The sequence below is a fragment of the Vanessa cardui genome, chromosome 16 (genome assembly GCF_905220365.1).
Source record: "Vanessa cardui chromosome 16, ilVanCard2.1, whole genome shotgun sequence".
Lineage (NCBI taxonomy): Eukaryota > Metazoa > Arthropoda > Insecta > Lepidoptera > Nymphalidae > Vanessa > Vanessa cardui.
In genome coordinates, this window is record NC_061138.1 from 12,978,690 (window position 1) to 13,004,384 (window position 25,695).

General features: G+C 31.8%; 1 protein-coding gene across 1 annotated transcript in view; it reads left to right on the plus strand.

Moving 5' to 3' along the window:
* The window catches only part of LOC124536060 (serine/threonine-protein kinase SMG1), a 114,502-nt gene that overhangs the window by 19,222 nt on the left and 69,585 nt on the right, over positions 1 to 25,695 (plus strand). The window lies entirely within an intron of this gene.

Consider the following 25,695-nt stretch of genomic DNA (forward strand, 5'->3'; position numbering starts at 1 on the left):
TGGTTGTATATGATAAGGATTGGATTATATTGAAGTTTTATGTATGTATATATATTAGTAATATTACAGAAAAATCATCATTCATCATTATAGTTTTTGCGGTTACTATTTACTAAATAAAAATAAAACTGCGGAATTGAAGGACTGTTTGTATTAGGTGAGTAATAATTAACTAAAAAAAGTAATAATTCTCGCATTATTTTTAATATTTTGAAATTCATTGTTATTATTATATATGTATGTGAGATTCGCAATCTCAAACGGTTTGGTCCCATTTTTTGCATGTTGCATTAGCACCAGAAAGTTCGCGCGAAATTGTGTGACATTTCAAAGATGAAATCTTTAGAGTCGCTAGACGATTAAAGAGGCAATATTTTCTGTGCTCAACTCAGGCAGGCTTTCTGGGTCAACACCGGATTCAGGCAAAGAAAAACCGACGGCAAGTGCTTTAACGTTCTAAGTACGCCTACCGTTATATAAACGTTTCTTAATTTATCTTGTTTGTAAATACTTTAATTTTAAGTTTTCTGCAGCTTACCTAATGTTAAGTGAGCCGGTTGGGATTAGCAGTTCAAAGACATCGAATAAATGCACTTAAAATATTAAAAATGCTTCTAATTTTGAATTGTAATATCATTTTACTCTAATTTTAAATTTAATTAAACAGCTTGATCTTTCATTGATTCCAATGAATTTAATTATCTATTAATATTTAATAATTAACTACCTGTTTTTTTTTGAGGATTGCATACTTTCTAATAAAATAATAGTTATACATATGGGTTCTTTGTTTGATGGCGTTCATTTAAAGACCATCATCGTCCATTAAGTCATAAATTTGATTATCTTTATTATTTCAATGATATCTTTGACCAATAATAAGTGATTAATATTACATATTATGTGAAATGTTACGTCATTACAATTACACTACCCCTTCGGTTTCGCACGGGTGTATTGCTAATACTAAATATACTAGAGAGTGTCTTTATATACAAAGTTCACGGTTTTTTCAGTCAGCACAATTTATTTAAGTTATTTCATTGGATATTGTATTCCTTAAAATAACTTTGTAAACTAAATAAGCCGTAATTTTTAGTAAAAGGTAAAGGATAAAAATGGTTATTGTAGGCTTTTTTGTAGACCTTTTTAAGGTGTAAGATACTGTAGTAGATCATTTTTATCTCGTTCGTAGTGTTCAGCCGGCGTTTGCAATGTAAGCGAAAAAAATTTTACGACAAAAAAGTAATGCTCTAAAATCATCAGTGTTTATGTATTATACAAGTATTCAACATTTCCACTTGTGTGATATGTGTGAACCCATCAAAATTGTTTTAGTTGTATTTGTAAAGATCTAAGCATACATAATGACAGACAGACAGCGGGAAGCGACTTAGTTTTATAGTATGTGGTGAAGATACAAATGACGCTATTCCAATTAGTTCATTGCGTCTTGTCTCAGACAGTCTATGACTTTAATATTACATCCTTAATATGAGATCAATATCGAAATCGTACATTTATATATAGGAATTATTTACATTCAGTACTTAATTAAGTGCTATTTACTTTAATTAGAAGATAGATTAATTACGTATTATTTACATTAATGGCATGAATTGTTTACATTCAGTACGTTATGTGTGTAAAAATAGTTATTAAACAACTGATTCTCGAGTGGAACGGTGGCAAGAATGCTAGCAATTTCTCCGTTGAATCCCAATTCAGATTCTCTGGGCTAATAGTGATCCAGACCCGTCACCAGTGGGAGTAATATATAAGGCTGTTATATGTTTTTAAATCCTTTTGCACTGTTACCCCAAAGTAAAAATATATATCTATGTATAAGTTGCTAAATACATAACAGTTTAGTACGTTTTTATTTTTTGTTTATCAAACGATATTACATTTTTTACGTATTTAGTACGCTTGGTGTTGTTGGTAAGCATTTATGTAGAAATCTGAGTCGACAAAAATATGTTCAAAACAGTAATTCGTATTATATACGTAAAACATGTCCGCTATCGATGTCATTTGAATTTAAATTTCAAGTTACTTCTACTACAATTTCAGATATAAGCTCTGCAAGAATTTTCTTTGAAATAAATATTAAACCAACAACGGAAGTGAACGTATCATAACAATAATTTACGGTACCCTTTCAAGGTAGCATTCTATTAATATGAACAAGTTCACGTAAGCCCATAATAGATTGTTGTAAGACATGCTCTCATAATGTTTGTGTACTAAAGTATCTAAGGCTGGGATTAAGTTCGGTACACTTATCCAGCGATTCTGGATACCCTGCAGATCGCTAAACCCCCCTTTCAAAACCTCCTCGATGTAATGTTTTAATATTACGTAACCCGTTATGTAATGGTAATTCGTATTCGTTTATATAAGGCTAGTGGTTATGCGAACGGTCGTATGTTGAAATTATGTTCTAATTTTAAATTTAAAAAGTCGTCTGTTACTGTTATTTATTTGTTTTAATTTTGTTTTCCGGGTTTTGTGTTTGCAATTTTTTTTTTTATAAATATATAAGATTAATCCATGTCATCTATATATAGACATATGGATAAATATTAAATTAAAATTAAGTTATTGTTTATAGACAAACTTGTCGCCGCGACTTTTTATGTAGGTCGTCAGGTGGTCGTTACAAAATCTTTGTTCGATTGGAATTCAAGCTTTGTGTTTTGGCCGAGGAAAAACAACCGTCGGACAGAGAGAATTACCTTATCGTTTACAATATTAGTATCTAGACAATAGAGATAACTAAACTATATTTTGGCTACTATACCATTAAAATACAAATCGTATTTTAATTTTGAAAATATCTCGACGTCTTAGTGTGAAACTATAACCTTGTCTGGAAGAACGAAGATCGATAAAACTGAATTGAAGGTGGTATTTGCACAATCTATGCAATTCAAAATTGTTTGTTCACAATTTCAAGCTAGACTAGATGTGAAAAAGCTTCGTTCGAGTACAGATATATGTGTAGGTACAAATGAATCTGAGAAGATGTCTCAATAACCTTATTAAGATGTTCTCAAGAAAATACTAGTAGACATTCAGCTCTGCCTCATGACTTTCTTGTGTGATAAATTAAATTAGGTTATAAAACCGATGTGAACAGTAACCTGAGTAACTGGTAAACTTTCCACAATTCGACCAGTCTCCTTTTATTCCTGTAGAAGGTTTGGAGTTCGTTACACGCTTTACAAGAAACAAGATTTTCCCATATATGCAGTTTTCCTTGCATGAGCATTAGATGAATTATAAACACAATTTAAATACGGAAACTCAGTTGTGATTGCTCAGACTAGAACCCGGAATTGTCAAATCACGCGTTCCGGATACTGAGCCACCGGCTCTCTGGCTCTCAAAAACAGATATAAAAGTCTACAAATACCTTGGTGTGTATCCATGTATCTGTAAATAATAACTATATCGTTTGTTATATGTTGTTGGAGAAGGTTAAAATAATATACAAGTGGTTCTAGCGCGTTGGTAATTGAATAAACAGAGAATTTTATGCTCTATTCAATTCCTCATTTCTATTCGGGTATAATTTGTGAGCCCGCGGGGTGTTTTTATTTCAGTTCTATAGTAATTTAAATAATTTCAGTGTTACTCCAGGGTTACAGAGAATTATCGTGCTATTTTTTCAAAACGAACAATGTTGATTATGATAAATAATAATTACGCGGTATACATTGTGTAATAATATAATTATGGAGTTAGGTTGCTAATATCTTTATTTGTTAGTAACATTTTAAGACCGATAAATTGAATGTAATTGGTTCGATTTATCATTACATAGGTATTGATAACCGATGTATCATGTTCCTCAATATCTCAATGTATCAACGGTTGACGGGCTGCTCAGCGATGTGAAAGTCACACGTTAAAATGATTATTAATATCTTTTGCAGATACTAGAATTTTACCTATATTTTTTCGAGCTTTGTCTTTTTTTGACGGTTAAATTCTTAAAGTTGATTAAGACCTGATACTCACTCTTTACACAGTAGGCTTAATTGTGTTCGCTCATAATATATATCCTTAAAAGCGATAAAGTTAGTGCTTAAAAATAATGTGATATCTCTGGCGAATCGATTTATATGATTAGATATTTCTATGAATGAAAACATGGCACGAGGGCAAGCGAATTATTGAAATGAAAGCATAGCCTACATAAGTTGGCAAACATATAGACCATGATTAAAATGCATTCGTTTCCAGCTCATCGATTATGTTTCGTACGTGTTTTTCTCGTAGTTGAAAATCGTTATTGAGTAAATTGATCCACGTGGTTCGGCTTATCAGTGTATCGTTATCTAGAATTATTTTACCGTTATGATAGTTTGATTATTAATATTGTACACGTGTTAGTGTAACACGCATACACTGATATGTCTGTTCGTCATTCACTTGCTTCATGACTAAGTTATAGCACCGAAAACTCTAAGATAATGTTGAAAAAGTATTTATTTTTCTTGCTAGGAAAATTTAGTTTCAAAGTCCCCATTTACGCCAGCACACACACACACACACAGACTAAGTTACAATATGTGCTTTTGAATAGTAGTCGTGGCCGAAATTGGTCGGTAGCGTATCAATAATTAATTTATCGCATAAGGTTTTAATATCGTTTGTTATCGTTTTAGTTTTGGCAGCTTTTGTATAAAGCGCTTCTGGGAAAATTCTCGGACCGATAGCTCCCATTCGAACACTGTGACCGATCATGTATAGGATATTTCCGAAAAGTATGTTAAGCATATGATATAGCCTTTGCATGTTCCTAAATAATATTACTATAAGAACGAATCCGTAACTTTATAGGAAAAAGTCGAATAAAAATAAAAAAGGATAATTTTCGTAAGAGCCATTACTTTGAGTTACTTAAATAAAATAAATTTATAAAATGTGGAGTGCGACGGATAATATTTTTTATTTATAGTGTACCCGAACGAGCAATAATTTAGTTTTTATTCTTTACGAGCACAGCTTTCGTTTAGGAACTGGATATCAAAATGTTTTTTTTTTTTTACTTTAAAATATTTATCTCACCAGGTACATGACAAAAATATTATCACACCATGTTTACTTACAAAAGAGTACAGTTAACGACGTATTAGGTATTACGTTGAATATTTTGTAAATAATATCAAAGCTTGTATAAATATTGTTTAGTAAGTAAAATATATGAGAAGACCTCAGGGAAAAATTGCATGTCATCTCTAATAATAAAGTACTGTGATGTATAAAATGAGAACATTTTTTTACAAAGTGACAGAGTCGCGGGGTTTTTAAATTAAATTGCCAGTTTCACTCAGTAAATCGCCTTCGCTGTGATGGTGAGTGAGACTAGAGATATCTCACTTGCCGTGAGCGATTTCTGGTTTAGTCTGCCTTCATTAATCCGGCTCGTTCATTATTTAAGCACGGAACGGATTACGCCGGTTCACAGATTTTATAGCCACTCACTGCCATTCGTCTGCGTTACACATTCATACATATATTTTCACCTCCCGTTTGCCTTTGATATACCTCTCATAATTGAGGAAAATATTTTTCACTAACGACTTGTCGGAACCTAGGATTCAATATTTTTACGTTTGGATTCTGTTTTTTTTTATTTCGATACATTTGTGAAAGGTGATTTATTTTTCAATGTTTCGTGTATATTTTTTTGGTCTGGGATAATACGATAGGAATTGAATGCTATATAACGAATGTATAATAAACACTCCATAACTCTGGAAAAGTCCAATGATTTTGCTTGTTATTTTTTGCCTCGTGAGTTTTAGGAAAATTTATCATAACAGCCAGGGCGTTAATCTGCTATGTATTCACGTATGTCTGAATTGTTTTGTTTCAAACGTAGGTATGTAACAAAATTGGCTGAATCGCAATGTAATGTTTATTTTTAAAAGATATATTTTAGGTCTAGATTTATTTATAATAATATTATTAGATATAATCGACGATGGATAACAACGGACAGTTTAATCCAACGCGATATATTGGATATGTTTCATAATTTATATTCGTTGAGTTTCATTTATATATTTAATGGTATTTATTTAACACACTTAAGTTATTTATCAAACTTATCCTTTCCGTACAATCAATACTCCTGATTGAATGATGACCGAACGAGTGAAAATACTAGTAAAAGTAATGTTGTCTTAAATTTTCGCGATTATTACACATTTAAATAAAACTAATTATAACGGATGAATCGCGTATACTAATTATTTTTAAACATCCCGACGTTTCGAGCACTTTGCAGTGTTCGTGGTCACGGGCAGACTAAGATGACATTTGTCTATTTGAAGAACAAAGGAAATATTATTAACAACTACCGCCAACGATTTCTCAATTGATATCTTGAGTAACGTTCCGGTTGCACGCAGAAGGCACTAACTGTATCTTTAGGTCTTGCAGTCTGTTGGATTTGGGATTTTAATTTTTTAATAAGTGGATCCCAGGTGTTAGAAAGTCTCCAACCATCTTCTCTATTGAAGTTCGGATGTTTTTGAATTTCAATAGCCTCGCGTATCATTCTAGGAATGAATCTGTGTTCTCTAGCGAGGATCTGTGGTTTATCAAATCGGATAAAATGGTTAGGTTTATCCAGAGCATGTTCACAGACTGCAGACTTAGAAGAACGCCTATTTTTGACATCTCCTATATGTTCCTTGACCCTGGTACCGATACTTCTCTTTGTTTGGCCTATGTAAGATAAACCACACTCACATTCGAGTTTATATACTCCTGCAGTATGTAAAGGGATATTACTCTTGATAGGTCTCAAGACAGAGAAGCATCGGTACCAGGGTCAAGGAACATATAGGAGATGTCAAAAATAGGCATTCTTCAAAGTCTGCAGTCTGTGAACATGCTCTGGATAAACCTAACCATTTTATCCGATTTGATAAACCACAGATCCTCGCTAGAGAACACAGATTCATTCCTAGAATGATACGCGAGGCTATTGAAATTCAAAAACATCCGAACTTCAATAGAGAAGATGGTTGGAGACTTTCTAACACCTGGGATCCACTTATTAAAAATTTAAAATCCCAAGTCCAACAGACTGCAAGACCTAAAGATACAGTTAGTGCCTTCTGCGTGCAACCGGAACGTTACTCAAGATATCAATTGAGAAATCGTTGGCGGTAGTTGTTAATAATATTTCCTTTGTTCTTCAAATAGACAAATGTCATCTTAGTCTACCCGTGACCAAGAACACTGCAAAGTGCTCGAAACGTCGGGATGTTTAAAAATAATTAATATACGCGATTCATCCGTTATAATTAGTTTTATTTAAATAGTAAAAGTAAGTTGGCAAGTGTATTTTGGGTGATTATATTAACTATGCCACCTATATTCAAACTTCCTATCACACGCTTGTTACCTTCGATCTGTGTGGTACAACTCGTAGACCAGACAGCCCTCGTTGGCTGCTAAACAAAATGGCCGTCCTGGCTCAGCGCCAGCGATGTCAATGTCATGAACACTTTCTCTACGCAGCTTTATGTTGCACCCCTTACGTACAATATGTTTTATTCAACGCGAGCATGAATTCGTTTTCAATTACAAATTATCTTAAAATATCTTGTATAAATAATCAATTTACAAGTATTACCTTATTGTAAATCTATTTATTGCGAATCGATAGCTTTTAAAGTAATTGGTTTTCAATCTCATTTATTACTTACCTAATATTCGTTAATGTAAGTAATGTTTCATGATATTTATTATTAGCATAAATTTGGATATGATTGAATGAGTGCTCTAATCTGAAAGAGTATAGATATACAGTAAGTTAATGTACCCGTTTCCTTTAAGTTTAATAGTAAGACGCTAGGCTTACAGTTTTACTTGTTAACGAATATTATATAGAGGGATGTAGGCTTTAGGAAAAGAATTATGTATTTAGTTATTTTACAAAGGCAATCTTTTTCAACTACACACTGTTCGTTTCATTGTTATATCTTTTTGTCTGTCATTTCTTGTCAGTAATATTCAACAATCGCGTAACAACTGTTCTGTCTCATACAATAAATTATTCTTTTGATAAATTTCTTTGACTCGGATGAGCTTGTAAAGGATTTTTTTTTCGTATTCTCAATTTTCTTGTACTATAAAAAATGTTTTCCTTTTTTATAATATGATATTTTTTTGTTTAGATATTTATGTATTTACTTTTGTTGCAGGTAAGCTCTTTTTTATCGTAAGAAGTAAGTTAGTAAGTCAAGGTAAGTAACAGTTGTCTAGGTTAAAAGTTAAAAATGATTCACGCAAAAGGAATCGTAAGAAGTTCGTCGTTAGGTTTGGACGATACCCAAGAAACGCTACAGGTTTTTTTTCAGCTTCGACACTTCACAAGTTTCAAAATTTTACTTCATGACTTTCTGTCTGCATCAATCTTTATCTATGAAATAATAAAAATAAATAATACTTTAAATACAATTTTTGCGGTCACCTTAAAAGTAGATATGGCATTGCATTAATAAACTGCGATTTTTAAATAAAAATTGACTCGAAACTAAAGAGTTTTCCGTGTTCGATTTTGAAATTTCGTTTTCGTTAATAGTGATGCTGCAAATCAATAACTCAAGGGCACTAAAGAGACATACATATGCGTTGTTAAGGTTTTATTTGCACACATAATGGAATGGCATGTGCCAATGCCATGCATTTATGTGTGCATTAAACCTCGCAACTGAATTTCAAATTCAACCCATTGCGCTGAAATTTTGCCAACACTTATGATTATGGTGATAATAAAATGCATTAGCTATGTTAATTTTATCTGTTTCAGTATATTATTAAATTGAAATATATGAACGCTTATTAAAAAAAAATTGTTTACTTTTTATGTTATAGGTGGCTTCTTAATTCAATAATTACCTATCTTAATATTACGGGTTACCAATAGGGTATTATATAATGTTAAAAAAAATCTAAATATTGATTTTTTCTTAATAAAATGCCATAAAAACATATTTTGGGTAAATAAAGGTAAATAAATAGGTTTTCTTGCCACAAAATTAAATTTTAAACGTTTTTTTATTCTGAAAAAAAAAAAACGCTGACGTAATTTTGTTGGCTTTTCTTAATCATTTTAGGTATCGTCTAGCCATGCCAACCAATTACGTTTGAAAAAAGAAAAACAGGGTTGTTTAAAAATTACTAGATACATTTTAAGTTATTATGACTTGTTGCATGTGTCAAAATCGTTATAAAAATAATTTTATTATTGTCTGAGTTCATACTGAATATTCCCCAAATCGGTAAACCATAACGGGCTTAATATTTTCATAAAAGTCGGTTGGTTCTTTCGAAAGTTATAATAACTTGAGGAATACTTACGTAATTGTTTATCGCATCGTTTACTCGGTGGTAGAGCTCAAGTGGGGGAAACGAAGCAGCAATACTTAGTAATGCTCTGTTCCGGTTTGAAGGGTGATTGAACCAGTGTAGCTACAGAAACAAGGGACATAACATCTCAGTTCCTAGTTAGTTTTGCATTGCGATGTAGAGAATGATTAATGTATCTACAGTGTCTCCCAATTAATTAAAAGCAAAAGATAATGCGTTTATCCCTACGCGATATAGTCTAGTTTTGTTTATTTTGACAGATTAATTAAATTTGAATTATAAAGTGTACAAGTTGTCTAAGATCTTTGCGCGTATTGTTAAGTTACTCCAGGAAAATATAGCTAAGCTTAGTTTTTTCTATATTTCGAATTAATGTTTCTAATTAACTAATTTTGGTTAAATTTCGACAGAAGGAAGCACGGTAATTAATTAATTAGAAATGACACTTACGTTTATTAAATTGTTAAAATCGATTATTTTTATTCAAAACTTGTAGTTAAAATACGTCAGCATATATTAAAAAGAACCGTATATATCACCATAATACTTATCTTTCTTTTGAATTTTTTAATATGTATCAAATATTGGTTTGCCTGCAGCGATATATTAGGTTTAAATACGTAATGTCAGTTAGTGGGGTCGCCATGGTGGTTTGGCGCTGGCGTCTTGCCAATTCGTGCCAATGTCAATGGCATGTGACGTCGACGGAACATGAACCGCTTTGTGATTTAATACATACTAGTACATATCATATTCAAATCGTATTCGCCTATAAGGATAGATTATTATATTTTTCTCAAAATGACATGTCACCGTAATACATAATAACGTATAACATTTCACGAGTGAAATACGAAGTGAATTATAATTTATCAGCAGTATTGCGCTGCTGAGGAATTCGGGATTTTACCATCGCTAGCTGATCTTCTTACCGATGAGATCTTGATTTTTTTTTTAAATGTACTTTATTGATCTATTTATGGAAAAGGTTATTTTTACAGCGTATGTTTGAATGAATAATATTCTCATATCTAAAATAAGTTGGCGCCACGATGACACACCATTTTTTATGATGGCCGGTAACTTTATTGCGTGTTCGGAAAGCCGCCATAAAATATGCGGTAATGACTAGTTATATGGCTTCCTTCGTGTTTGCTTTGCTGATATGATAACTTTTTAAACATACCTACAGTGAAAATAATTAAGATTTCACGGTCCATTTCAGTTCATTTCAAATTTTGAAGTTCTTACTGCATGTAATGTTAATAACTATGTCGAGCATTATTAACTTTGTTCGCGACTGCACGAGGTTTCGTTTTGCAGGCTTCCAAAAAGACCTAAAAACATGTTCATTTGTAAAATTAAAATGAGGCGATTTTTTATAGCACAATTGTCGAGCACTCACGAAAACAATAACTCCGCTAAACAATAAACGAACTGTTTTTCTTACATCGGTTTGTAAGGTTTCGGGTATTGCCATACCAGTTGTAAATTTTATTTTATGTTTTTTAAATAATCAATATGTATTTGAATTGAATTTTGACTTTGATTAATTTAATAAAACTTTCATAAAATATTAGTGTTTCGAACTATGAAATTTAAAACACTATAATTTAATGAAACCTCATATGTCAGGGTCGATTAGGGTGAAATTTATTATATATGGTCCTCATATTGGGATAAATTAGTAATATAATTTTATCGACATATTTTTGTTTTCGTTTAATTTGAAACTAACGAAAGATTAATAATTTATATAACAATTATATAACTTTCTAATTTTTAAATGAAATATATTTCTTTTATTTCTTATTACTACTTTGAACAACCTGTCAGCTGTTTTTATCGCCCATTATTTATTTCACTTTCTTGGTTTCATGAAAGTCTAATATATGTGATTACACATAAATATTACATAATATAGATTGCAATTGTAAAATATTATCAATAAGGTTTTGATGTCTTATCTCTACTAATATAATACAGATAATATATAGTTATATAGTTTATCTGATTGAACGCGCTAAAAAATAAAATTACCAGTTGGATATGAATAATTCTATTTGAATTTGATAGTCTAATTCTTCAGGAAGGTACATGCTATTTAACATCACGCTACGGCCCACAGGGGCGTATCAGGTAGGCACGTTTAAAACTGGTGAAAGTGCGAGGAGCAAGCAGCAAGTAATATTTCTACTTATATTTATTTATAAGTATATGAAATCTCTTTTCTCATAAATTATTCGTTCATTAAGCTATCTTAATGTCTCCGTTTTTGGCTTCTATTTTCAGAATACATTCCGAATAAATTATAGTCTATAAAATTTTGTTATACAATGTATAAACTTAAAAACCTCAAGAACTTGGTATCTCGAAAAATTTATTTCTTCAATATTGACGGGAAATTTACGTAAATTTTCATCATAAAACAATTTTAGCTATTCAATTCACCATAAAATGGATAATGCGCGATGCAATTTACCCGGACAGGAAGTTTGTTACAAGCGTTTTACGATCATTTCGTTTCTCACCTTTAGCCGAGATTGAAATCGTCGGCTAATATTATTCTCGTTTGGCCTTTGTTCCTTGACAATGATTCGAAATTAATTCTCATTCGTCCTTCTATTTATTTCCGAAATTTATTACTTTTGCTTAAACGCCAAGTCAGTACAAACAAATGGGCCGGTCTCATGTTGAATTTAGCTTTTGCTCGCAGTTCTACCGTGCGTTCCAAACTTCACTTTTCGAGATATAAAATATGCATGCGTCACTGATCTACTTTTGCTGGTCTACGTCGCTACTGTTCCATTCAAAGAAACTATCTCTATGTGAAATATTTACGTATGTGTATACTTAAATCGATCTGTTAATGTGTGAAAGAAGCTTATTAATCATTGATGTGTGTAATAAGGCTAAGCCTAACATTTGAAATTGAAAAAACGCAGCGGGATTTTATTATAGAAACGGATACCTTTCCCCAAGAAGGATTTATTGACTTTGAGAATTCGGAAATTAGGCGTTATAAGCTTATCCTTACATTTTCTATCCATTCTGTCAAAGTGATCAATGTTACTTATTAAATGTGTCTGATTGAAGTCAGTCGAAAAAGTGTTTGTAATTCGAAGTCGCACAGAGTTTATTTTACTATCTCTATTAATTATATTACGTAGAAGTATGCCAATATAATGGTTTTGTAGTTTTCAAACATTAATAAAAGTTTCTTTTTTCATTTCCCTTATTTTGCGATGTCTTTGATGTCGTTAGCATCGTACAGCAACTCGAGAATAAGTTGTAACTCATTTTGAGAAAAAACTTTTAATACATTTGGTAATTAAATAAGTTACCTAAGTTACCTATCCGTAACATAACTTACCTTTTGTTTTCGTCTCGTAGTTTAACTTGTCATTTGATGTTTTGTTATACTTTTGAATTCTGAATAAGCTTATAAAGTTAATATTGTTATTTTATGTCTTATATTTATAAGCTCATATTAACAATGCAATCTGAACATTTATATTGTTAAAATAAAAAGAAGCGTACTGTTTATATAAAGTTAAATTTAAACAAGTATATCTTTATTCCAATTTCCAGTAGGAATTTGCAAACGCTTTTGAATTGTGATATTGAACATCTGTGTGAGGCTGATAGAAGTTTGAAATTTAATTTTTATAGTTAAAAAAAATCACTAGTTAGACAGTTATCACAAAGAATTGTAAAACCGATTTCAGTTCGATTTTCCATATATGAACAAATAACATATATTAACAAACTCTTCCACTCCATATAGTCATAATAACACGTATATTCATTTATTTGATTCGTATATTGCAATATACTATATCTACCTAAGAATGTAATGAATCGTATTATATTACTGAAACCAGATCACAGCGAATCTACACTTTTAATATAATATAATCGTCGCTTTAATCTTGACGCTGATATTAAATGAAAATAACGTATACTCAACGTTTTTTACTATTTATTTTATCCGATTGTTGTGTGTGATTTCCTATCACCGATAGCAAAAGAGAATTTATAAATATGTTCAACAGAATAGCACCTATTAATAAACCTTATAAGAGTATGTCTGTAGACACGATGTCGACGCGAGCGAGATGGGATATAGTCAACAGAATGGCGGAGAGCGCTTTGTTCGCTATAGTTCCGGTGCCCAAGGTCGACCGTTCCTTTGTCATTACATTACATTTTTAAATTTATAATGATACAGAGTAGAGTTTACCGCGATCATCACTCGATTTTTATTATCTCGACGTTTTTGTGTCTAGTTTTAACGTAAAGTAAATTAATATATTTTTTTATTTATCTATTACTACTACACTAGCATTCAACTAGCATAGCTAATAAATAGAATCTGAATCTAAATAGGCTTTGTAACTTAACTGTATTGTGATCTCAGATTCGTGTAATACTTCTAGCGTAAAACTTTCATAGCTGTTGTTTTTTTAAACTGTATAGAAAATCGAAGTCTACAAATCCATTGTATCAATTCTATCGTAATTAACATTTAATTAACATAATTATTGTATTCAATATCAAATATTTATTAGCCATCACACGTGCAATAACCGGATCAGTGTTGAGGTTTTAATTTGTTTTCAACTAATTTAACTACGTTATTTGATAAAGCTTTGTAATACAATTAGATACTCGATTTGAATAAACGAAACATAATTACTTTAACCGTTTTGAATATATATAAATAGACAAAGAGAAAACAATTCAATGCCTCCTCTATTTTGATGAGGTTTATCAATAAAAAATTGAAACTAGAGTAGAAACTATTATTCTAAACAGATTTTTCAAATTTATATGTTTTTGTCGAAATCCAACGACTTCGCGAAGACTAAATAAGAATCGACAGTATATAAACGACACTTGGCATGCATGTATAAAGAACGTGAGTTAAACTTCGAGAAAATGTATGTGTGTTGTAAGGCTTTGCCAGCACGTCGGATTATGTACCACCCACTCATCATAAATTCTACTGCTAGGCAGCAATACTTAGTTGTTGTGTTCCGGCTGGATGAGTCAGCCAGTGTAATTACAGCCTCAAGGGACATAACATCTTAGTTCCATAGGTTGGTAGCCCATCTGCGATATAAGGAACGGTTAATATTCCCTAAGTGGCCCAGTTGCCCTACCTATTTAAAATAAGAAAAATGTATATGTGTAATTGAGAAATAATTGAGTAGTACCTACCGCGGTTTGTTTTTATACACTGCTTTATAAAAAACTTTCAAAACACTCAGAACTCTTAAAATATTAGTATCTATGCTATCTATGATATAAATGCGAAAGTAACTCCGTACGATTGCTTGTTATGTTATACTGACTACATATCTAAAGTGATTTGAATGCGTGTGTCGAAATATATCAGAAAAATTATTATTAGTCATTTGACAGTATTTTACATGTTCTAAAAGTAATTTTCTATATAACTTTATTAGAATATATCTCTATTAACTACTAAAAACGTAATTGGGTTGAAATAGGGCTTAAGAGTGTCAACAATTTAGCAATGTCGTCTGTAATCGAAAATTATTTCGAAGGATTATTCAATATTTATATTATGAGAGCAATGAAATATCTGAATGGCAGAAAGTCACGTTTTATATTCAAGTGTAAGCCTCCGGAGCGGCACTAGATGTAATCATCTTATTTCACAAATGGAATAAATTTTCATATTTACAGTAATGGATGAAATAAAACGTGTAAAAACTGAATTATTTACACTTGATATTGTATTGATTTTACTTTTTGACGTGCGTGTGAATATTCGTTTTCACATGCGACATTATCGGCGACAATTAGAATACTATAGAATTTCTCCGACTATTTACTTTTAATTTTTATGTACTCACAGTAGTTTTTGCATAGCATAACCAAGCTAGGAGGTTATATATATAAAATGTATGCAAAATTTAATGATGGTGATGAAAGTGAGTTTGTTACCAAACAATCAAACTCACTTTCGCACATGTTCTAAATACAATTTAATTTAAGTGTGATGAGTAGACTTTGTTATAATCTGTATTCTTTACAAGTTCCACCTTCTTGAGTGAAGAAATCTTAGCGTAAATGGGCGATATTTACATATAACTTAAATCTATACATACATGTTTAAGCGGTATAACACTCATCAATAGATCCCCGATAGTTTAGGTCCAAATGACTTGAAATTTATCTAAGTGTAGATGTTTGCTACGAAATTTTTGGGAATGTCAATAAGGAAATTTACCCATTCCTTAAAATTAAAATGTCGGCACGTGAATTAAAGTTTTTATATAATAGTTGTATATTGTTTTGGCCTTCATAATAATTGTATTTTAAACGACATCCACAAAGAACGGTATCGGATTATTATGATCGAAATATTATTGTATTGACCATTGATTACTGAAAGCTTTTACTAAAAATAATATATGAACAAACGTTTCAGAGGGATCGTGTCACGGAAACTTTTAATGCTACAACCTCAACTGTGCTACACGACTATATTTAGCATGTTGCGCAACTATGATCGTAGACCTCTACGCCAACTGGCGTAGGTGTGTTCGTAGACTTAAATATAATTAGTTCATTATTCTCAAGGTTTCGGCAATGTTATAAATCAATTAAGTAATTCGTTTCATGATAATACTAAAATGTATGAAATTGACGCCGCAATTAAAAAGGTATTAAATGATTGTCGTATTGAAACTGAAATTGTCTTTTTTAAAGGCTTTTCTGTTCATCGTTGTTGCTTAAACCTTTACATGTCTTTTCATTCCCATTACTTTATCCATTCAGTTATTTTTTAGTATTACTGAACTCTCGATTCTGTCATATATAAAATTATATACTTCATTCGTAAGCAATAATTTATTAAATCAATTATATATAAACTCATTTTAAATATTAAACTCGATAATTAATTACAAAATACTTTCGCTTGTTCTGTTCTTGCTTTTATCTCGAGTGCATATGTAAAGAGCGTAACAAACTTATTCACTTGATCTTCATAAATTTTCTCGATAATGAAGTTCTTCGTATAAACTTTAATAAAATTTATAAGATAGAGAAAGTTTGCAGAATTTTCAAAACTTTGTATTTATGGTTACGATGACGTTATAATCCTGTCTAAATATCAAATTCAAGAAATAATTATCCCTCTCTTAGCTTAAGCGTAATAGCATATTGCGAGACAGGCTAGCCTACGGTTGGATTTCTGGAAGCGCTCATTTCCCCGGCTAAAGAAGTTTTTTTAACTGTAGTAAACGTTCGCGTAATGATACTCTTTCAAGACATTTAGTTTCATTTAGTTGTTACAATACAGTATAAAATAGACGGCGATTACGTTAGTACACATTTGAGGCAGTATTTTTATTCATCAAGGGTTAAGTTTCTTAAATAAATTAACTTAACACCGTGTCGAACAACAAGTTGGCCAACTTTTTAATTGAAACTTTAATTCATTCTTTTGTTAACAGCAGACCTTTAGAAAGGACAAGGTTCCAAGGTTAGGTCTAGTCGACATTTGTTTCGTGTAGACAATATGTTCTTCCTTTCTATGTTAAAGGTATTTGTGATATTTTAGTAATTACTTTGTAATGTTGATAAACAAAAGTAAATTATGGCGATGTAGATTTTATCACAGATACATAACTGAACGTAACACGTTTCGATTGTTCGTAACAAATACAATTTGTGGGTTCCTATTCTATATTCTATTGTGATCAGAATGCGAAGTGTTTATCACTTCATGCAAGTAAGTAAATGTACTGTAAAGTTTCATACAGTTGATATTAGTTAGCAAATCGTTCCTTGATGATAAAAAGTAGTTTGCTATAATATTATGGCATTTTGTTTTAAGATCAAATAACGGTTTTATTAAAGTTGCTGATATTACAATATTTTTAGTTATAGAAATCACTTTAGTCTCGAAACTTCAGGAGAATCCTCATTAATCATCGCAGGAAGACTCAGCTTCGCGGCATACGCCGTAGAAAAGTTAGACAACTAAGTGATATTGATACTGCTCGATTATAATTTTGTTATTTTTATCGTAATACGTTATTGCGTAGGCTCGTTGAGGTATTTTTTAAAACGTAAGTAGGCTTACAGTTGCTTCACAATATATATACGATAGTTCATATGCTTGTAGTTTTATCCTTCCTAATTCACAAAATGGCCACAGTAGTTTCTAGGTAAGGCAATAAATAATTTAAAAATGGTATTCATCATACAAGATTGGACAAATTGTAAAATATTGTATTCGTTGCTTACCATGTAGAATATATAAATTCAATGTATATTATTTACTACACACTAACAAACAACAAGTAACAACAGAGGTTCTTGAAAATGAAGATTCAAAATTACTTGTTAAAGCTTACTTAATTAAGTATTTTTAGATGTTTATTTTAAAGTATTCAATATTCTATTTTAGCACGCTAATGGTACCTCTAGGAATAAATGTTCAGAGTAGCATAATAGTTGTTGTTTTTTATTCCAGTTAATTAAAACTTATTTAAATATCCTCTCGGTGGCATAAAATAATTCCGAGTAAGATTGAAATACTAAATGTAAAGTGCTTAGGGTAGCGAATAGCGAGGTCTGTTCATGACAAACTATTCTCAAGACAAGACCAAAAGTAATCAGCGGGTATTATTTCATGAGATAGTTATAATATCACGTATTTTTTAAGTATGAAACATAAAAACTCTTACAAATGAATTTAATAACCTTATTGGATTATTTTTTCTATTTAATTATTTGTGATAAAAATATTACATTCGTAACAATCTTTACATGTGTTACTTCAGAGCTAAGGCCTCTTATCATTTCGAGATATTGGATTAGAGTGTGTTTCAATAAGCTACTTCAAACTTAGTTGGTGGATCACATGGCAATTTCCCCACGCTTCTTTTCAGCGCTATTTTTAAACATAAATTAGGTACAATTCAGACATGCTTGTCCGGGCTTGAACTCTTGAATCTCACTCTATAATCTTGGATTAATATCATGTGTTAATTATTCCGTCTAATCTGATATAAACGTGTTTAAATTTACGACAATATGTGTAATTGTAAAGTTTATAATCCCTTTGAGTGACCGGCAAAGAATACGTAATGAATAAAATTTGCACCTCGTAATACTTTGGCTCTTTTGTGAAATTGTACGCAACTAAATCTGCATTGTCAGCGAGTTTAATTTTATCTCTTTAGGGTGACTTGTCAAACGTAACGCAAAAAGGAAGAATTATGCTTTCAAAAAATATAATTAAAACGTAAAGTACGAGGTCATAGTTTAATGTTTACTAAATACTGATGCGATGATCTGTATGAGAAGCAATAAACATACAATTAGTACAAGAGTCTGTGTCTAGTATCTGGGTTGGGTTTAATTCGAAAAACAAAGGAAGAAATAGGAGAAGTGAGTATTTTATTCAATATTTAAGTATCGAGCAAGCTTTATACTACGAGCCAACATGACGACGGGCTCGAGGGTCAAATTAAACGCTATAGGGAGAATCGCGTTTGAGATCTCGTTTCAAAAGCATTTCATATATACTCGTCCGAAAACCAAAAACTGGAATGTCCAGACAAAATGATTATTGTCTCTAATACGTTTCGTTGAATATAAATTAAATATTTGTCATAAAGTTCAGCATACTAAGTTTATTTAGGATACATTTAGACACGTAATTCAGACTCGGAATTTAAGTGAATCAAATAACTAATTTAAATAATTGTTGCCAAAGCCGGCTTTGCCTACAATTTGCCGGTTCATTAACTATAGGTACTTACCTACTCGTTAGTGCACAGGATGAAATTTCTGTCATTCTTTTTCTGTTTTCGTGCCAGTGGATTCAATATATTTACGTATTATTAGCAATAGTGAAATATGAAGTGTGGAATCGCTTTCCAGTGGTGAGTTGATTGAAGCAAATAGCATAAATTCTTCTCCATTTAAAAGTACTTACACTTGCCAAATTTAATGGTGATCGTTAAGCTAGCGTCGAAGTTTATTAATCTCAGATGTATGTTCGTATGTATAGCAGTTATGTGGAAATTGTCTTACTCGTAGTGTCGGTTAAGTACTCTGTAGTGATGCCAAGTCTTGATTATATTTTGAATTATTACGTAAAGCTGAAGGAGGCTGCATCTGTCCAGGACAGATGAAAGCCGCCTCTGATATTGTTTTGTCAGGCTTTGTAATGGCTTGGTTAGATTCTATTAGATAAAAAAAATTAAATTCATCCTAGTTCTATGTATATTTTTGTTTGATCAAGTCTCGGTTGAATTCGACTTGAGTTTATATCGAAAGATTCGTAGCTGAAAAGGAGTACTTTTCGGTAAGCCTTTAATTGAAATTCCCTTCATCATGATATCGGGGATTCTCGACAGACTTTGTATTGAATAAAATATTTTGTATTGGGGTTTTGTGCTAGTCCTTCGGATTTACGAACACATATTAATGTAGGTGTAAAATTTAGTATACATAGATATACGGGTTTGAAGGGTAAGTGTGTGTGTCTTTTCAGTTCCCAAGGTTTCCCAATATTAAAATTTCTTACGACGCTTATATCAATAGGCGGCAGTGGAACAAACCATCAATTTGGAATAAATTCTCCCCTCGGCCAAACGCAGTTAGTAAAAAAAAGTTCACATACATTCTATAAGAAACTCCTGTCCACAATCACAATCCATGATTTCATCCTGTTTGATAGTTTTGTTTGTATACCAGCGGGTCATTTCGTATTTTTTTAGATAATAATTAAATTACGTAACTCAGTAAAATCATTAAACATGTTTAAAAACATAAATTTAGTTGCATAGAATTGCAAACTTTTACAATATATACCAAAATTGCATATCAAGAAGTTAGCAACTCGATCCGTACAATTATCTTATGCTACAAATTTCAGTTTGATCGCTGTAGACGTCTACGAAGTTCGTAGAGCTGCTACGGATGCTACGAATCGCTAGCTTTGCTACTGTTTCAATAGATTGTTACAAGTTTTGGTCTGTGCTTTCAATTTGAGCTTATATTATATAGTTAAATCAATTTAAGTGTGTAAAATTATATCATATTGTATATAAAGTGTTTATTTTGTATGTATTTAATGCGCTAACACATCGTACAATCGGTTTCGTTTTAACTTTATGCACATATCATGGAATCTTGTGGATATTTTGCTGCTATAATTATTCCAATGACTATAAAATTAAGCAATAAGTGCTGATAAAATTATTTTGAAAATTTCTGGACATATTTGAGGGAGACTTGTGTTCCCATCACTAGGGAGGAATGCCTAGTAAATACATCATTTTACGAATATTATAATAGCAGAACTTCAAAAAAAAAAACCGAAAAAAAGGCAGTACTATTCAATGTGCAATGTATATCGAATTGCATCCACTGGTTATGTATTTAGAAAGAGTATATTTCTATATTATTCTCAAATTTGCGTGTTCAGTATTACAGTTACGGTCTATTAGGGTTGAAGTCGGTTGGGGCACTTTTCACTTAATACATTGTTAACTCTATTTGTGACGGTTTCCGCGTCGTTAGAAAATCATTAACTTAAATATGGTAACATTTGCCAACACAGTATTAAAATAAATTGCGATCACGATATTCATGCCGTTCAACGCCGTCATTTAATAACGATCACGTCATCAAAGGTAACAGATCTTTATATCACTAACACTTGTTGATAGCACAACAACAACAGCCTGTAAATTTCCCACTGATGAGTTAGGGCCTCCTCCCTTTGAGGAGAAGGTTCGGAAAATATTCCAGTGCGGTTTGGTGGTATATGTGGCAGAATTTCTACGAAATTAGACACATACAGGTTGCCTCACGATGTGTTTCCTCACCGAGCACGAAATGAATTATAAATACAAATTATCACTACTTGACTGCTCATTTTTATAATATACTTCATATTTTACTTTAATAGTATTTAATTGTTATAATTAAAATTGATTTTATGTCTTTTTAACATTCTTCCTTCTTTCGTCACGCGTGTAATAATATATGATGTGTAATCTCAAGGAGGTGTGACGAACTGTGACACTTAAATTACGGTACTTATTTTTCAAAAATAAGTTCGACTGTATGAAGGGCTATGGTGAAGGTAACCTTGAAGTCTCTTCGACTTGTAATTTAATCTGAAAGCTGGTTATCTTGTCTACTCTAGTCTTGATTTTCTTTGATTATTTATCTATTTGAAACACCATCGGTATATTCACAAAAACAATGCAATAAAAATTACACGGACCAGTGCAGTGTGATACATCACTACAGGTATTTAAAGCGCTGTTGAATTAAATAAAATGTAATACACTCTTAAATAATAACAGAAACTTAAGGTAGAACAAACATAGACAAATACGGCTTAAGGATTAATACAAATAAACATGATTGTTGATTATTTGAACTCAGTGGTCCTTGCACAAGTTTAAACACGTAATCTTCAATTAAAATTCACTATTTTCAGTCTTTGGTTGATTTATTTTGAATGTTAAAAAAATTAACATTTGAATAAAAACTGTACAAAGCTGCGTGAAATCTACATAAAATGAGAGGTTATAGTAAAATTTTTAAGCGTTCTTCAAGTAAAGTCTGCCTCCACGTAGTTAAGGCTAATAATATTACCTTCCGCCGTACCGCTGGATAAAATTAACTTGCATAATTTTGTTCACCGTTGTTAACTTGTTGGCTTCTTTAAATTCATTGTGCGGTATATATTGGTAACGTGTTCGTAACAAGTAGAGGGAACTTGCCGCACAGAGTACGTGCTCGACGTATATCGAATGAAGTTGTGCAATTTTAGAATATTCCCAGCTTTAAATAACCTTGTAACTAAAAATAAATAAAGATGTTAATCTTTTAACTCTTTCTAGTCATGTTGGAATTGATGTTTCATCTAATTATGAGAGTAAAAGAATACAGAGCGTCTGTATTTGCAAATGGAACATACATCTATTTATGAACTATGACAGATTCCGCACAGTTGTCTAGTCTCCATATATTCTTATATTTACCACAGCTAAGGGGCAATGCAATACATATAGGTTAAATAAACATCATCATTATTTTTATAATTTTTAAAAACAAATAGTTCTTCTTGTAGTTATAAATGTCAAATTACACTTCAGTTTTTAAATTCTCGTTCTTTACATAGAATATGTGCAAAATTTTATTATTATATGCTATGTTATGCCAAATGTCACGTAAAAGTAAAACTTAGAATCAAATTCTAAATCCGAATGATAAATATGCTCTACTCTGCGTTATAAAAATCTACATGTATCAGATAATAATCGTGTATGTGTCATGTGTGTTTACCAAAAATCGTTAAAGCAAATTCGTTAAAATTTAATTTAATTTAATCCAATAACATATTACGTTCTACCAATAAGGTAATCCTGTTCATTAAACTTTCGCTCAGAGTAGGTGCTTTAAGTATTACGTCACAATCCTCGTTCGGTGGATTTTCGGAGCTTTGAATAAAAGTTGTCAAATTGAAATTGTTCGAATTTTATCCGTTTTGATAACGAGCAGACGGGTTGACAAATTAAGAAACTTATTGAAAATATTTATTCGAAGATGACGAATATTTGTAGAGATTTATTTTTTAAAATATATTGTTTCTAAAGAATTTAAGTCAGACGAAATGACCTAAATACTATCGTAAAAAATGTAGTTTAATATGAAACTGTAACAGTACTAAATGAATTCGTATGCGATAACCTATTTGTCTGAACGCAGTACGCGGAAGCCTCCTTATCGTTTTTATTAAAACCCGACATGGTTCCGTATCTCCATATTTAACGATCGAGTTGAAGGCAGAGATAGTTTTCAATAAAAGTAAAATTGATAAAATAAATAATTGGGTCATTGAATACGCGTATCGGGAGTGATCTCTGTATTGAGTTTGTTAAGTATCCTTAACGTGTTGGATCTTTAACATTGTGAAAGGCTACCGTGACGATGATAACACCTGCTATAAACGTCGCTCCTTATGCTAATGATTTGCTTTCGACGAAATTTAAATAATTCGCTCAAGTCTTTTGTATAATAATAAAATATTGTATACGTATTGGAGCCGAGATGGCCCAGTGGTTAGAACGCGTGCATCTTAACCGATGATTGGGGGTTAAAACCAAGTATCACTGAGTACACATGTGTTTAATTTGTGTTTATAATTTATCTCGTGCTCGGCGGTGAAGGCAAACATCGTGAGGAAACCTGCATGTGTCTAATATCATAGAAATTCTGCCACATGTGTATTCCACCAACCCGAATTGGAACAGTATTGTGGAATATGTTCCGAACTTTCTCCTAAAAGGGAGAAGAGGCCTTAGTTCAGCAGTGGGAAATATACAAGCTGTTGTTGTATACGTATTTAAGGTATTTTCAAAATGATTTAACACTTTCCGGCTGTAGTAATGTTTGCTGAGTTCAGCGTCGAAATCTAGCGTATAATTAGTTTATAAGAAGTTAGCGGGCAAACTGTCAGGCGCAATTAGTGATATTGTGTGTGCAGTGTATAAAGTCTTTGTACAAAAGTTGAATATTACAGAGTGGTAATCTTAAACAATATAAATTGACATACATTGCAAATTAATTGAAATAAACATCAAAATGCGATTCTGTTTCAATAATTGATGTATTAGGGAATATCTAAGTCGACGAGTCCTTGTGTCCGTAATTAAAACTGTTTGTTGTTTTCCATTAAATCTTTATGGACCTCGTCATATTCATTTAAGCACTTCTTAATATTCCACTGGTGTATTAGAGAGCCATTTAATGAAATGCTACTGATCCTCCATTATCGTAATAATTGTTATTGATACTAATAGAATGATTTCATTTATTTTCGGTTAACAATTATTGCTTGTTACCAGTCGCATAAAATTATAATTTACTCGTATATAAACTAATAACTACTTTACTTGGTGGTGGGGCTTTGTGCGAGCCCGTCTAGGTAGGTACCACCCACTCATCTATTCTACCGCCAAATAACAGTACTCAGTATTGTTGTGTTCCGGTTTGAAGGGTGAGTGAGCCAGTGTAACTACAGGCACAAGGGACATAACATCTTAGTTCCCAAGGTTGGTGGCACATTGACGATGTAAGGTAATATATCTTACAGTGTCATTGTCTATGGGTGATGGTGACCACTTTCCATCAGGTGGCCCATATGCTCGTCCGCCAACCTATACCATAAAAAAAAAACTAAATAGTACTCGCCCGAGGTTTTACTTGCGTTTAAGTGTGTTGATTCTCATGGGTTAGCCAAAAAAGTATGTGCTATGTCCTTTCTTGGAGGTCAAGTTTTCTTTATACCAAATGACATCAAACTCGATTCAGTGGTTTGGCCGTGAAAGAGCGACGTACAGACACACAGACAGAGTTACTTTCACATATATAATATTGATATAGATTGTATCATGTCAGACGTGTTTCAAGTAAAGTACAACTACAACTGTTTACAACGTTTTAAAACAATAATATTAAAATATAAGAATATCAACGTGGCATTAACCTCTCGTTGTTTTTAACGCGGTAGAGCGTATAAAAGCAAGCAAATAACCTATTAATGATGCGTTAATAGATACGTGGGCATGATAAGATATGACGATATGACGTTATATCGAAGCCTGTATCAGCCATTGCTATTTCTAGCAAAAACATCTGCGTATGATAATTAATTCATCTGGAATATTGGCGCGATTTATTGTTGTTATTAATTAATATGGATTCATTATCGTTATGTATCGTGGAATTTGACGACGATGGCAAGTTGTCACCACCGCCCATAGTCATTAGTGTTGTGGGAAATACTAACCACTTCTTAGGAACTAAGATATTACATCCCTGATGTCTGTAGTTACACTGGGTCGCTCACCTTTCAATTCATAATTCTGAGTATTGTTGGTTCGTTGTCGAATATATGATAAGTAGGTGATACCTACCTAGACGCACTAGCACAAAAACAAGTCACCACAAAATACCATGATACTGGGAGCCGTAGTCTTCCTGAAATATGTCCATAGCCCCTGGATAAGTAATGTTAGCGGACTAACATCAATCAATGATATTATTATATGGTTCATTCGAAAATAAAATATTTTACTCAAATATTTACGTTACTTGGTTATGAAACGTGTAAATACTTTTTTAACGCTGTCAAATTGCTACAGAACGTGGATTCGTTATAAAAATTAACCTTAAAATAATTCTCGTGTTTCAGAATACGATGAGATTCGAAAT